The sequence below is a fragment of the Crotalus tigris genome, unplaced genomic scaffold (assembly GCF_016545835.1).
Source record: "Crotalus tigris isolate CLP2741 ecotype Arizona unplaced genomic scaffold, ASM1654583v1 scf7180000017631.5181431, whole genome shotgun sequence".
NCBI lineage: Eukaryota > Metazoa > Chordata > Lepidosauria > Squamata > Viperidae > Crotalus > Crotalus tigris.
In genome coordinates this window covers 2,048,865-2,062,424 of record NW_024096525.1, presented here as the reverse complement: position 1 = coordinate 2,062,424, position 13,560 = coordinate 2,048,865, and the positions used below count along the sequence as shown (strand labels likewise).

General features: G+C 42.0%; 1 protein-coding gene across 2 annotated transcripts in view; it reads left to right on the top strand.

Annotated features, from left to right (window-relative positions):
• The first annotated feature begins 386 nt into the window (after positions 1–386).
• ARHGAP32 (Rho GTPase activating protein 32) overlaps positions 387–13,560 on the top strand; it is a 157,443-nt gene continuing 144,269 nt past the window's right edge. For both annotated transcript variants that reach the window (XM_039334513.1, XM_039334515.1), the window contains exon 1: positions 387–767. The gene's annotated coding sequence lies outside the window, so the exon portion shown is untranslated. The remainder of the gene's footprint in view (positions 768–13,560) is intronic.

Here is a 13,560-nt window from a genome sequence, read left to right as displayed (position 1 = left end):
GGCTTGATAGGTAGACAAAATGCCAAATCCAGTCTGAACATCTGGCTGACTGTGCGATGATCCAATAATAATAATAATAATAATAATGTTGGAAGGGACCTTGGAGGTCTCTCTCTCCCCTCTCTTCCTCTCCTCTCTCTCTCCTTCTCCTTCCCTCTTTCTCTCCCTCCTTCCCTCCTTTCCTCTCTCCCTCCATCCTTCCCTCTCTCTCCCTCCCTCCCTATCCTTGTCTCTCGCTCTGTCCAACCCTCCGAACTCCCGAAGCAGCACCGCGCGTTGGAACGTGAGGGGGCGTGGCTTCGGAAGCGCGCGGGCCCGCCTCCTCCTGCCCCCTCAGCCGCCGCCCCCCGCCGCGCGAGGGGGCGTGGCCTGCGCGCGCCTGCGCTCTGAACAGCGCCCGCCACCGTTGCCTCGTTGCGGCTCCTTCTCCTGCTACTGCTGCTGCTCTTCTTCTTCTTCTCCGGAGAGGCGAAGGTGGCGGACGGGCCCCGCGGCGCTGAGAGCGGCTGGCCGGCGAGCGAGGCTCCTGGGAGCACCGTTTCCTTTCTTCCCCCCCTTCCTCCTCCTCCTCGCTCTTGCCCTGCGGCTCGTCCCGGCTGGGCGCCCCTCGCCTTTCCCTTAAGCCCCGAGCCGCCGGGATGAGCCCCGCTGCCGCCGCCGCCGCCGCGCGCTGCCTGGAGGCGGCCCCGGCGAGGAGGCGGCGCGGGTGAAGCAGCTCCGGAGCGGCGGCGGCGAGAGGGGTGCAGCGCCCCTCGACCCCGGCGGAGGTAAGCCGCGGGCGGACCTCGGGCTGCAGCCCCTCCGCTCTCTCCCCCTGAAGGTCGGGCGGGCGGGCGGGCGGGCGGGCAGTGTGGGGGAGGATGGGAGTTGTAGTCCGGGGGGGGGTGTCAGCCCTGACGTTTCTTCCGTGGTGGGACCCCCTCCCCAAATCCTCGCCCCCCTCCTCGAGGAACCTTGGCAGGACCCTCCCCCCCCAAGCCTGGCTGGTTTTCAAGCCCCCTTTTTTGTGCTTTAGGACTTGCGGGAGTGGGGGCTGGCGGAGGGGGGCAGAAAGAGAGAGAGAGAGAGAGACCCCCAACCCGATTTCTTAACGATTTCGGTCTTTTGTCAGGCGTGGGATCCTGCAGGCAAGCGTGGCTTTCACCCCGCCATTGTGTGTGTGTGTGTGTGTGTGTGCATGGCTGGGGGTGGGTGGATGGGAAGAAAGGGGGAGGCAGGCCCTGTGCTTCTTTAACCGCAGCCTCCTTTTTTTTTTTTTTTTCCTCCGAGGACCCTTTCCCCCATCCTCAGCAATGAGCAGATGAGACCCCCGCCCCCCACAATGATTGAGGTGGGTTGCGTCTATCAGGGTGGCCCCTTTTGGAGTATATTAAGCTGGCTTTCGTGCCTGAATATTTTTGAAATATTTCTTTCGACTTTGTGGAGCCCCTGGAAGGGTCTCCGGGGAATCCCAGAAGACCCCATACCATGCGTGGACAAGCACTGCTCTGCAGCTTGGAAGTGCCGTGGGAGTGGGGGTGGGGGGTGGGGGGGTATGAAGGTGAGCTAGGCCTTGGGTTCAAATCTGCAATGGAATTGCCTTTCCTCTTAGTAAACAGTGCCCACGATTGAGTAGGATCTATTGGATAATATTTATGTTTTTCTCTCTGTGGTTGCCCTCCCCTTTCCCTTATAAAGTGGGAGTACTGGTCAGTAAAAATCTTTCGCTAAGGTAAGCTGGCCGCTCTCTGCAGGGTTTTTCCTGAGTAAGGGATTGTGATGCAGAGTGGGTTACTTTAATCAAGCAGGCAAAGATTTGGCTGGGATGCTGCCTGCGATATGGGGGAGATGGTTGCTTACAGTTCGGACTAAGGAAATAACAAAGAGTCATGCAGCACCTTAGAGATTTATTATGACGTATGTTTCTTGTGGACGACACTCTACTTCATCGGACACATGGACTATTGTCGTGATGGAATTGCGTACATAAAGCCATGGCTTGGAGCTGTTTGGGAGTGTTGCATAGTAATGCTTGCCTTGTTCTGTGAAGGGCCAAGGACTGTGGCTTTGAATGGCTCTTTTAGCATCTGAGTCTGTCTTTCTTTGTGACTTTCCTTTGAATGAGCTTTGGCACATTAAACCTTAGAGAGAATTCCAGATACTGCACACAAGGCTTAAACATGTTTGTTGATTGCATGTTTCCGTGATTATGTGGAAAATAAAAGACTCGGGCATTGACTTCAGCTGGGCAGTCTCGTCTGGTGATGAGAATTACTTTCAGTTAAGTTTGAATTGGATATTGCAGTTTTAGAGCTGCTTTGGGAATATGACCATTCCCTTTTGCTAAATCGTGTTCTGTTAGGATTTGGCTGCCTGTTTCCTGAAGTTCCACGACATCTAGATCTGAACCATTCTATAATACAGTTTTTAAAATATAGATGCTGGAAATCCATTGGTTAAAAATGACATAATAGTTGATTTCCCACATTAGCAGCAATTAGACTAGATAATTTGGTCTAATCCAACGTCATAGATCTCTGACTAACCTCTCTAGAATCCTACATTAATTACGTTAAAGTTGCATGCCTGGACCCCTTTCTCCATTCTTTCTCCTACACATTGGGTTTATTTTTATTTTTTTCTGCTTTGGAGGAAAGATGTCTCTTTTATGAATTTCCCTAGAGTTCCAAATACAAAAATCTGATCTGGTAAAAGATTTTTTCCAGAAGGTGTCATGATGGGACAGATAAGGATGTCATGTTGTGAAGGTGTGACCAGGGGTTAATTCTTACTCAACAAGGTTCCACAGAGGTTTGGGAAACCACAAGGAGATTGATTGTATATCTTTAGGTGAAAGTAACTTCTCCGTTTTTTTGAAGAATAATGTCCCTGCTGTGGCAGTGACACTTGAAAGTTTTGTTGGAATAATCACGCATGGCTTTATAGTCCCTGGAGTTCTGTCAGGCCTTAAAATAAGGACATTGCTTTATAATCAAAGAACATCTAGTCAGGACTGTGCTGTAATAATTCTATGAGATTCTTGAGAAGTGCCGCTGAGAAAGTCGATGTAGGACTCTGAGGGGAAGTGCTGAAAGATTGAAAGAGAAGGGTATTCTAGAATGTGCTAATGCAGCCATAAAACATTGTAATTGTGGCTTCTGTCATGATAGAGAGAAATTCCTTCATAAGCAATTGTGTCCTTCATGAGTGCTGCAATGAACAGAGGCTAACAAAGGAGCTGTGCCATTTCCTGAATCTGCTGTTCGTTTTAATTAGGTGCAATGAATTCAGTGTCTTGAACCAATGCTTTTTAATCTTTTCTGTTCTAGAAGCTTCACGTAAAGAAGATCTTAGGTTTCCAATAGAAGCCCTGTAAAATAAGTTTGGTTTGTTGACGGATAAATAGAATGTTTCCATTGCTTCCTTTTTGCTTTCTCAAAATGTTTAATGTGCAGGGCTCCATTTGAAACTTTTGTTTCAAATGAAAGTTGCTTTCTTTTTGTTGTTTTGGGAAGAGAGTGAAAAGAAGTGTTGCTTTTCCTTTAGATTTTTAAGTACTTTGTTGCTCATTTAAGCCTCTTAGCATCACAGGAAATAAATGACAAGATGTGTATAGTTACAATCCATAAGGAAGTATGTTAATGTTGTGTGGTGGTTTGTGAAAGGGAAGCTTTTAATATTCATTATATATAATAGCTAAAATCTCATGAAAGAAAGCATATGTATTTTGAACTAAATGTATAGAGCATAAATGAAACTTTTAAGTTTGAGCATGTTGTTACCATCTGGAAATAACATCATTCAAAATTTGAGAATTTTGAATGGACGGGAATATCTACCTTAACAAAACATTCTGCATATATTTGAGCAATATATCTGAGCGATTATCAAACGCTGACTCTTGATGTGATGTACAGTATATGAACATATCTACAAATACATGGTGAGCCTCACTAGGACTGTCAATAATACCATGGATGGTTCAGGAAATCACATTTTGATTGGAAACATCTTTAACTGGGTATGTATTTGCAGAGGCATAATAGTTCACTGAAGCTTTATGGCTAAACACTTTCTGCATACAACAACTCTTGTAGCACTTTAGGGATATTTTCACCAAAACAATGATGTCGATAGGCAATATATTTTATTTGCTAATAATTCAGTGCCACAGATGAATCATTTATGCGAATGAATTGCATCCTTTTCATTGATTGTGAAAAATAAAAATAAAGGATGATCTGGATTTCTGTTTGGAAGATGTCCTGTCAGTCAATGTGAAATAGCAATAGCCATAGCACTTAGACTTACATACTGCTTCACAATGCTTTACAGCCCCTCTCTAAGCGGTTTACAGAGCCAGCCTATTGCCCCCCCCAATAATCTGGGTCCTCATTTTACCAACCTTGGAAGGATGGAATTAAAAGAAGGTAAATCTTTCTTTTTAAAGATTTTATTATAATGCTTTATTGAGAAGTAAAAGTAAGATTGAAGCTGCTTACATCGTGAGATAAATTCCTTCATATATTTATACATATATGACCTTTTGAAACAAGGCTGATTCCTTTGGGATGAAGAAACACGCCGTCTGCTTGCAGAGGTTGCTGTGGGTGGATTCAGATGAAGCTCAAATCCCTTTGTAGGTCATAGTACTTCAGGATCACAGATAATTCTAAAAGGATTCACAAACTCTCTCTGCTTGACATAGACAGAATATGAGCCTAATTGTAAGCAATAATGTGATCTGTTCGGTTTTGTCTCAGCATGTCACGAACCACAACACTGTGGTTCGTAAATTACTATTTGAGTCATAGCATAATGTGCAAACCTTGCCCAGTTGTGGTTTTTAGATTCTAACAAGCCAGGTAAACTATGGCTTTGCACAAAGCTTGATCCTGATCATAGTGATCCCCGCAAGAGGAAAGTACGCAGGTATTTTTTGCTTGTTTTACTCCTCCCAGATGAATCATTTGGGAAAAGGAAAAGAGAGAGGAATGATCCTCACAATGTCTCATTTGCTGCTGGAAACTGGATCTGAAGTTGTATGTCCCTGGCACATTAGCCACGCACAAGAATGGTGTTGTCACAAACATTTTATATCATAATCCTGTTTGTTCCACATCCTGTCTTGCAGACAATACACAGAGACAGTGAGAAGATCCCCTAGCACCTGTTTTGTTAGGCCTCTGTAAGTCGTGCAAGTAAATGGGGAATAATTGTTGCCTGCAATCTCATACTTTCTAGATTTTTTCCCTTGAGGCAGAATCACAAGCTTTTGTGCCAGCTAACAACCAGTCTCAAGTGCCCCTTTGCTTGGGCAAGAAAATAAAGAGGGTGTTGGCTAGCTGATTGGCTGCAGCCAAGTTTAGAGGAAGCAGATTTTGTAGACCCATCTTATTCTGGCCTTGGGCCACGGTACAGCATGGAAAAAGTCTTGACCGCCCTTTTCCGGAAGAGGAACAAAGATACCATTGAGAACTCTGCATATTTTGTTGGAATCACTGAGAGTTGGAAACAGGGTTTTTCATTATTTCCGTTGCTACTCGAGGTTCATTGCCAGGGAAGGTACATCCATTTTCATCCAGAAGATATTCATTTAAGTATTAAATCTTGCCCAGGAGGGCAAATACTGTCAACCAGGGATTTCACATGTTGATAACTCTTAGTTTCTTGAAATGACGATAGGGTGGGTGATTGTAAGTAAACAAAGGATAAATCCTAATAGGCAGCCAGTTTGGTCTAGTGGTGAAGGCACCAGACTTGAAATTGGGAGACTGTGAGTTCTAGTCCTACCTTAGGCATGAAGTCTGTTCAGTGACCTTGGTGGGCCAGTCATTGTTTGTCCCCCCCCCCCAAGAAGAAAAAGGCAAGGGCAAACTACTACTGAAAACGTAGCCAAGAAAACTGCAGGAGTTTCTCCAGTTTCCAGGCATTAACACTGATCTGAAGGTACACACACACACACAAGCTCTTAATAAAAAAGTGGTCTCCCTGTATCTAGGAATTAAGAAGATAAATTATTGTAATCAAGATTCTCAGTTGAGGCTGTTACCAAGAGCACAGGTCAGCTCTTGGCAAGGAATGCTAACCATCTAGATCGCTTACAGCTGAAATAATTTTCTGCTAGCAATAAACTAGTTGGAAAGCACGCCCCCCCATCAAGGTCATATTTGACCATGGAAGATTACAGGTAATCCTCGGTTTATGATAATAGTTGGGACAAGCATTGCTGTCACTAAGCCACAGTTTTTAAAGTGCAACGTCAAGTGACTGTGCTGCTTATTGACAGCAATTCCGATGGACTCAGTCTCCATCATTAAGCGAATCACTGCAAGTGGTTGCCATTTGCAGTATCTTGTCAGCTTTCCCACTGACTGTGTTTGATAGCAGCCAGGAAGAAGGTTGCATGCAAATGGTGACCGCATACATGACTGGCTACGCCAGTGGTGGCAAACCTATGGCACTCGTGCCAGAGGTGGCACACGGAGCCCTCTCTGTAGGCACGCGCCATCACCCCAGCACACATGGTCTCTAAAAGTTTGCCATCACTGGGCTAAGGCCAGCCAGCCTGAAGCCGCCATTGGGGAACCCACCATCCCACCCGCCAAAGACTGGATCTCCCCCAACCCTGCCCTGCCCGGCTCCCATAGGTGTCCTCCCCATAAGCAACATCAAGGTGGCCACGCCCACCCCAGCCATGCCCACCCAGTCTGCCATGACTACTGCAGCCATACCCATCCAGTGGCCACCACCCACCCATTCTACCACGCCCACTGTAGCTGCACCCGCCAAGTGAGTTTTGGGTTGCAGTTTGGGCACTCGGCCTCTAAAAGGTTCGCCATCATTGGGCTACACTGTGGCAGCCAGAACTCTGAAGACTGTTTGTAAGTACCATACATCTAATGCCATTGCAAGTTTGAACAGTAGCTAAAGTTAAGTAAGGCTACCTGTACTGGATGATTTGGGACCAATAATTCCCTCTTAGCCCAAACAAAGCCAAATATTGCAGATTTTGTAAATTGTTACTTAGTGTTGTTTTTCGTGGAGGGAAGGCATAACAGAAAACAAATGACTGAGAATAAATAAAATAAAATAAGGATGCTCTTAACAATAAAGTGGAAAATTGGTGCAGAATGCTGTTTTAAGGGAAGCTAAATGGAATTGTATGTTCCTCGCTGTTAAAATGGTATCCCCTGAAACTTAGTAGAGCCAATCAGTAATAATGATCCAAAGCTAGATAGAATGATGGTCTGACTGTTTTGTTTCTGGAATAATAATTAAGTTATTATCAACGACTCTACTTCAGGTTTAGTTATTAAATAACTTTATTTCTGAACTTCCAATAATATTTCATGCTGTTTTTTTAAATTTGTCCAAAACATTAAGACAATTTCACTCACACTAATATGATGTAGTAAATAAACATAGGGCTGAAATTCTGAGGCATCAGCTTGTTTTCCAGAATTTGTCATTATGGTGTTACAGACATTTATTTACATTAAAGGTGAAGAACAAAATGTTTCATATTCTGCAACTTTGAATCACTTACATCTGGCTTTTAGAATTTACCTTGCAAAACAAATATTTTCCCTTGATAAAATTCAATATAGCCAAACACTAAATCAGAGAGTCACCAATTCAGAATGTATAACTTCTAAATCATCACTCCTAATACTGCGATGTAAATATTATACTGTTCTTATGAAATGCAAAATATTATATATTGTATCAGTGGCAACTATGAAATCTATTGCATTATTATATATAAGCCCACCCACAGATAAGCTGACCCTTAAGTTTTAACCAAGATTTTACGAAAAATGTGCCACTTGTGAATAAAGCCAACCTGTATTTTTCATGGTATTTTGGTGAGAAATGTATGGTCTGCTTATCTGCAGATGGGCTTATATGCAGATGTGAATATATGCAGTAAATATGAGTACTTTGAAAAAGAATTACCATATATGTTTTGGAATAAACCCATCCACAAATAAGCCAAACCAGATTTTCTGGGTGCATTTTGGCATCTAAAATTCTCAGCTTATTTGTGGGTTTGTACGTAAATCAAAATTAAGAGGATTGTTCCTATGTTGTTGAGATAACTTTTCATATATATTGAAGAAACTGTATTCCCTCCCTCCCTTTCATTACCTTTGCTTTATGCATGCATTGTACAGCTTATTGGTTGACTGTTATACCAAGAAAAATGATTCAGCACACTTATCCAATTATTAATCACACATTTCTCTGCTTTGTTTAGTATGTTTGAAATACATGAGTAATAATTCCCTGCTGTTGGCAAATGTTTTCCATGCCTTATAAATATTGTCATCTATGTTTGCAATAAATAAAGTGTATGTTATTGTTGTTGTTTGTGTGGCTACCACCTTTTTTTATATTCTTCTTCTGTAGGCTAGACATCTTCCTGAACTGACATTTTAAAAAGAATGACTGTTACGTTAAGTGTTGGCAGAAGGATGTATAAACTCCAACCAGTTTGTTGATTTGATGTACCAAATGAAATTTAATTTAAAAAGTTTAATCAATTTAAGATTTGATTGCATACTTTTGAACTGAATCTTTACATCATCCTACTTTGAAAGTCACTGTAACATCTTTGTTTTGATGGATGGAACTTGCAGATTAATTTGTTAGTTTCAGAATGTAAAATTTGTTTTCTACGGTCCAGTTCATGCCGTATAGGGATATTATTTTTAATAGTACAAATCAATCCACTGCAAGATGAAGGCCTTGTCATTGAAGGTAATGGACTAAATCTACCATGATGGGTTGGTAGACATTTTTCAACTTTCCAGTTTAGAGCTGAGAGAATAAGATCAGCCCAAAGTTACTTCACCATCATTACTGCCTAAGGGAGGATTAGAATCTGGGTCTTTCTGCTCATAAACCAGCTATTTCTCCCCTATACTATACTGGCTCTCATAAATTGGTATACGTACTTAAAAAAGCCTTTATTGTTATTTAATTAGCATCTACCAATATTAATATTTGTCAATGTATGTACAGTTGATTTGGTGTGGTTCTTGCTTTTAAGAAGTCAATATTGAAATGAGTAAAATATGATATGGCTTTCCTAGTAAAACAGTAATGCTCTCATAACTTAAAACAATGTCCACAAAGACATAATTCTTTTTAAATTAAAGAGTGGAATATAATATATGAAAATAGAGTGTTGTTGTTGTTGTTAATTGCGAAGTCGTGTCCGACCCATCGCGACCCCATGGACAACGTTCCTCCAGGTCTTCCTGTCCTCTACCATCTTCTGGAGTCCATTTAAGTTCACACCTACTGCGTCAGTGACTCCATCCAGCCATCTCATTCTCTGTCGTCCCATTTTTCTATTGCCCTCAATCTTTCGAAAATAGAGTAAACACCCTGAAAGAAAATATGGTTCTTTTTTGAAGTATGAACCAACATTAGATTCATTTGCTTATCTGTGTTTAAGCTATGAGAGATTTATAGCTGATGACTAAAAACACAAATGAGATTCTAGGGTCTTATAGTTAAATGATGCATACACAATTTTTTTTTGGATGTAGCACTTAATTATTGTAATGGATAAAACTTTTTTCCATGTAAAAGAAATGTAACAAATGAGTTGTTTGTTAAGTACCATAGAACTGACTATAATAGCTCCAGTGATCTTTAAATCTTAATGGCTTTGGATCTGCAGCAAAGAGGAGATCTGTTTTTCAATCACTTTTTATTTTCTTACTGAATGTGTTAATGCAATGGACTTCTCATTTGGACACAGTGAGCACCCTTTTAATCAGCAATATTACAGTCTGACTATTGCCTCCCCCGCCCCCACACCAACAACTCTCGCACAGGAATATTTGTAGCAAAAAAAATATTTTAGGAGCATTTTCACAGAATGAAATGTGATTCTTCTGGTGGATTTTAATGAAATCATCACGATTTTCAGTGGCAAATGTCATTTTGGCGTAAAGGATATAGGAATCTCAATGGAAAAAAAACATGTTTTTTGGGGGGGGGTCTGTGTAAACAGACCCCAAATAAGAATTGAACAATTGCTGTAGCCATGTTCTGAGTGAATACAATGGTAGCAAGACCCACGTGTAGGTTTTAGAGTAAAGGTGTGCGGAATGTTTCAATGTTGAAATATCCCAACTATATCTTGAAATTGGATGTTGTGACTTCGTCAGAAGTCATCTGAGTACAATCTCTGCCACGTTCCTAGTTCCATAATGGGGAGAAACAGGAGTTTACTGTAAGTTGTATAACAGTGATGGCGAACCTTTTAGAGACCGAGTGCCCAAACTGCAACCCAAAACCCACTTATTTATCACTGGGTGCCAGGTGGGCATGGCCCACTGGGTGGGCATGGCTGTAGTGATCATGGCAGACTGGGTGAGTGTGGCCAAGGTGGGCATGGTCACCTCACCTCAATGTTGCTTGTACAGAGGGACACCTGTGGGGGCCCTGCAGGGTTGGGGGAGATCCAGGGGTCTCTGACAGGTGGGGCAATGGGCAGGAGGCTCGTCCTGTGGGGTGAGGTGAGACAAGGCGAGGCAGGGCGGAGGGGAGGAAACCAGCCGTGCTGGGATTCATCCGGCCACATGGGACCTTGGTGAGTTAGCGGGCGGCTGGTTGAAGACGGACGGTTGCCATCTCTGGGGCATGGCGTGTGTGCCCACAGAGAGGGCTCTGAGTGCCGCTTCTGGCACGCATGCCATAGGTTCGCCACCACAGTTGTGTAATGTCATAAAGCAGGGGTATGTGGAATACTATGCCTTTGGGGTAGAACTTCTGGGAAATCCCAAAAGTTTTTCTGTTTGACCTTGCTAATCATGCCAGGGGTGATTTGGTAGTTTTCCAGAACCAAAAACAGAAGTGGGCTTCTTTCTCCCTACTTGACCTTACCTGTTTTGAAACAGACTGATAAAAAGATTTTACTGCTAAATGGTGACTCTTGCATGCCAATTTAAAGTATGCATCCAGTTTACAAATGTTTGTTCTCTCCATCCCTCCTTAGAAGGCTAAGAGGACAAGGCTTGGGAAGGCTAGTGTATCAGAATCAGAGGTTTAGGATTTAACTCTTACACCTATTTTCTTGAGTGGGTGCATTTCATAAATCTAACAAATGTCCACTCTTTCTGCAAATATTCAACTCTGCCAAGCGATATGTCCATTTGTTTTTCTTGTGAAAAGGGAAGCATTCTGAAGCTTCCAAAAACAAATCAAAACAAGGCACTGTTTGGGGAAGAGATTTAGACCAAACCGTGAACCGAAGCACCCTGCTATCTAATGTGGCCAGAGTAAATTCCAAGCCAGATGTTTTTTATACGTTCAGGTATACTCTCAGCCCATCAGGCAGATGGAGTTCCTCCCCAAATGGAAGAGAAAACAAGGCCTTGTAACTCTCGTTTAGAACATTTAACACCTCCCCAAAAAACGGTACAGGGTTTCCTACCTTCCTAAATAATTCCTGCAATTCAACTTCCTCTGGATTGTCTGGCTTTCATGCTTTTTCAAATCAGATTTTCTTCCTCCTGATATGTAGGTAGGTTTGATGGAGCCAAGTTGGAGGGCAGGCTGATCACTGCTTCTTCTGATTTTGGATTGTGGCCTTGAGCTAATGTACAAGCATGAGGTTCTGAAAGTTTCAAAGTAATATCCATCACAATGGCATAGCTTCCAATTCTGTTAGTTATCTAGGATTTAAGACAAATTCTTTTCTGAGAACCGTGCTCTTGTTCGCTCTACGCATTCCTAATCAGATGGAACGCTGGTACATCTAAGGCTAAAACCTAAACCTGTTTTGTAACGGCTGTAGGCATTTATTGCATACTGTCTATTCCCATTTGCTGGGAGGTATCTGTGCCTTAAATTAAATTCTGTCTTATTATTGTTTGTAGTTGCTACTTCATCAGCAATTCCAGAGCACTTTTGTAAAAATTAAAACCCTTTGCTCCAGGTACTGTCTTTCTCCGATGGGGAGTTTTCCTGTCTTAATAATAGTTGACGAACACCAATTTCTTGCTCAACTCGTAAGAAGTTTTTAAAGTTTCTGCATAAATGCATGATAATTTCAAGAGAGAAAAAAACGGTTATATTTTTGATTGTGCGTGTTTGTGCCTCTCTGCCAACAATGCTGGTACTTTGTTACTACTCAAAGATCCATTTGGGCTCCTTTCTTTGTCATGGTCTTTGTCTATCAGTTGAAAACAATGGCATTGGAAACTGACTTAAAACTAGTCCTCACACTTCATGCCCATTGCAGCATCCCAGCGTTCACCTGATCACCATTTGCAATCTTCCAGCTAGCTTCGGACAAGGGAAATCCCTCGGCAAGCTGGATTTGCCCCATAACCGCAGCAAAAAAAGATTGTAAAATTGAGCATGGTCACATAATGTCTCACTTAACAACTGCCTCACTTAGTTACCTAAGTGCCAGTCCCAATTTTTGTAAGTTGAGGGATTACCTGCAGACTAAATGGATTCTCGCTATACTTGCACAAAATGCTTTAATGACTCTTAAGATATTGCTTTGCATATATTCATGCTATTTGTGGGGATTTGGGTAAGTGTGTACTCAACAAATCTGTGGTGTTAGATTTATGAATCTGGATGCCTTTTAAATGAACAAATGGCAACGTTTTTGAGAAAATGAGAACTTCATTTGAAGTATTTCCAAACTTCTATTGCTACTTTTGGAAAAATGCAGGAAAGATATCTCTACGACTGAATGAATATTCAGAAAAGGTACATGGCATTTATACAATCACCTTAGACTCTCAGAATGTCTAAATTAAAACTCCACAGTGTCCTTCACTATTCACAGAAGTTAGAAGAAAGCTCTGCTCTTTACTTCTTTAAAGGAACTGCATTTTCTTATCTGGTTGCCTTCTGCAGCATGATTGTGGGAAAAGACCCAGCTGCATGAAAGAATAATGCACAGGTCTTCTATTTGTGCCCTCATGCCTTCCAAAGTACTTTTTTGAAATCAAATCTAAACAATTGTGTCGCCCTATTGCCTGTGGCAACTGACATCAATACTTCCACATTGTGTTCAGTGTGCTAATCATATTGTAGTTTGTTCCATTTCTACTGAACACGAACCAATGTGGTTAGCAAACTGCATTTTATGATTTAGCATATGTACGTGTGTGTTTTAATAATTACAGCACTATTATGCTTCCTATTGGATATTAGCTTTTCACTGTGAAGATGTTGTTTCTGAAGTACAAGGTGGAGATGTGCAAGAACTAATGGCTATATATTAATTTTTAAAGTTAAGCCATTATTGTCATCATTGCTTCTTAATAGTTCATATCATTTGAAATCTCAGAATGACCTTTGGTTTCTTGATTCCTTGCAGTGTCAAAGATTACTCTCCAGTGCATGGCTACAAATGGGATCTACTGTCCGTTGTAGAGAAATTTGGAGGTGCATCTTAATCCTTTTATTTGGCAGACTCTGATTGCACTATTAGGAGAAAGAAAGAGAGAGAAACAAGAGGCATGTGGGATTTCCCTTCAAATTTCTTCATCATGTAAATTTTTATACTCTTAGCTCGTCTTTCATTAATTGCTTTTT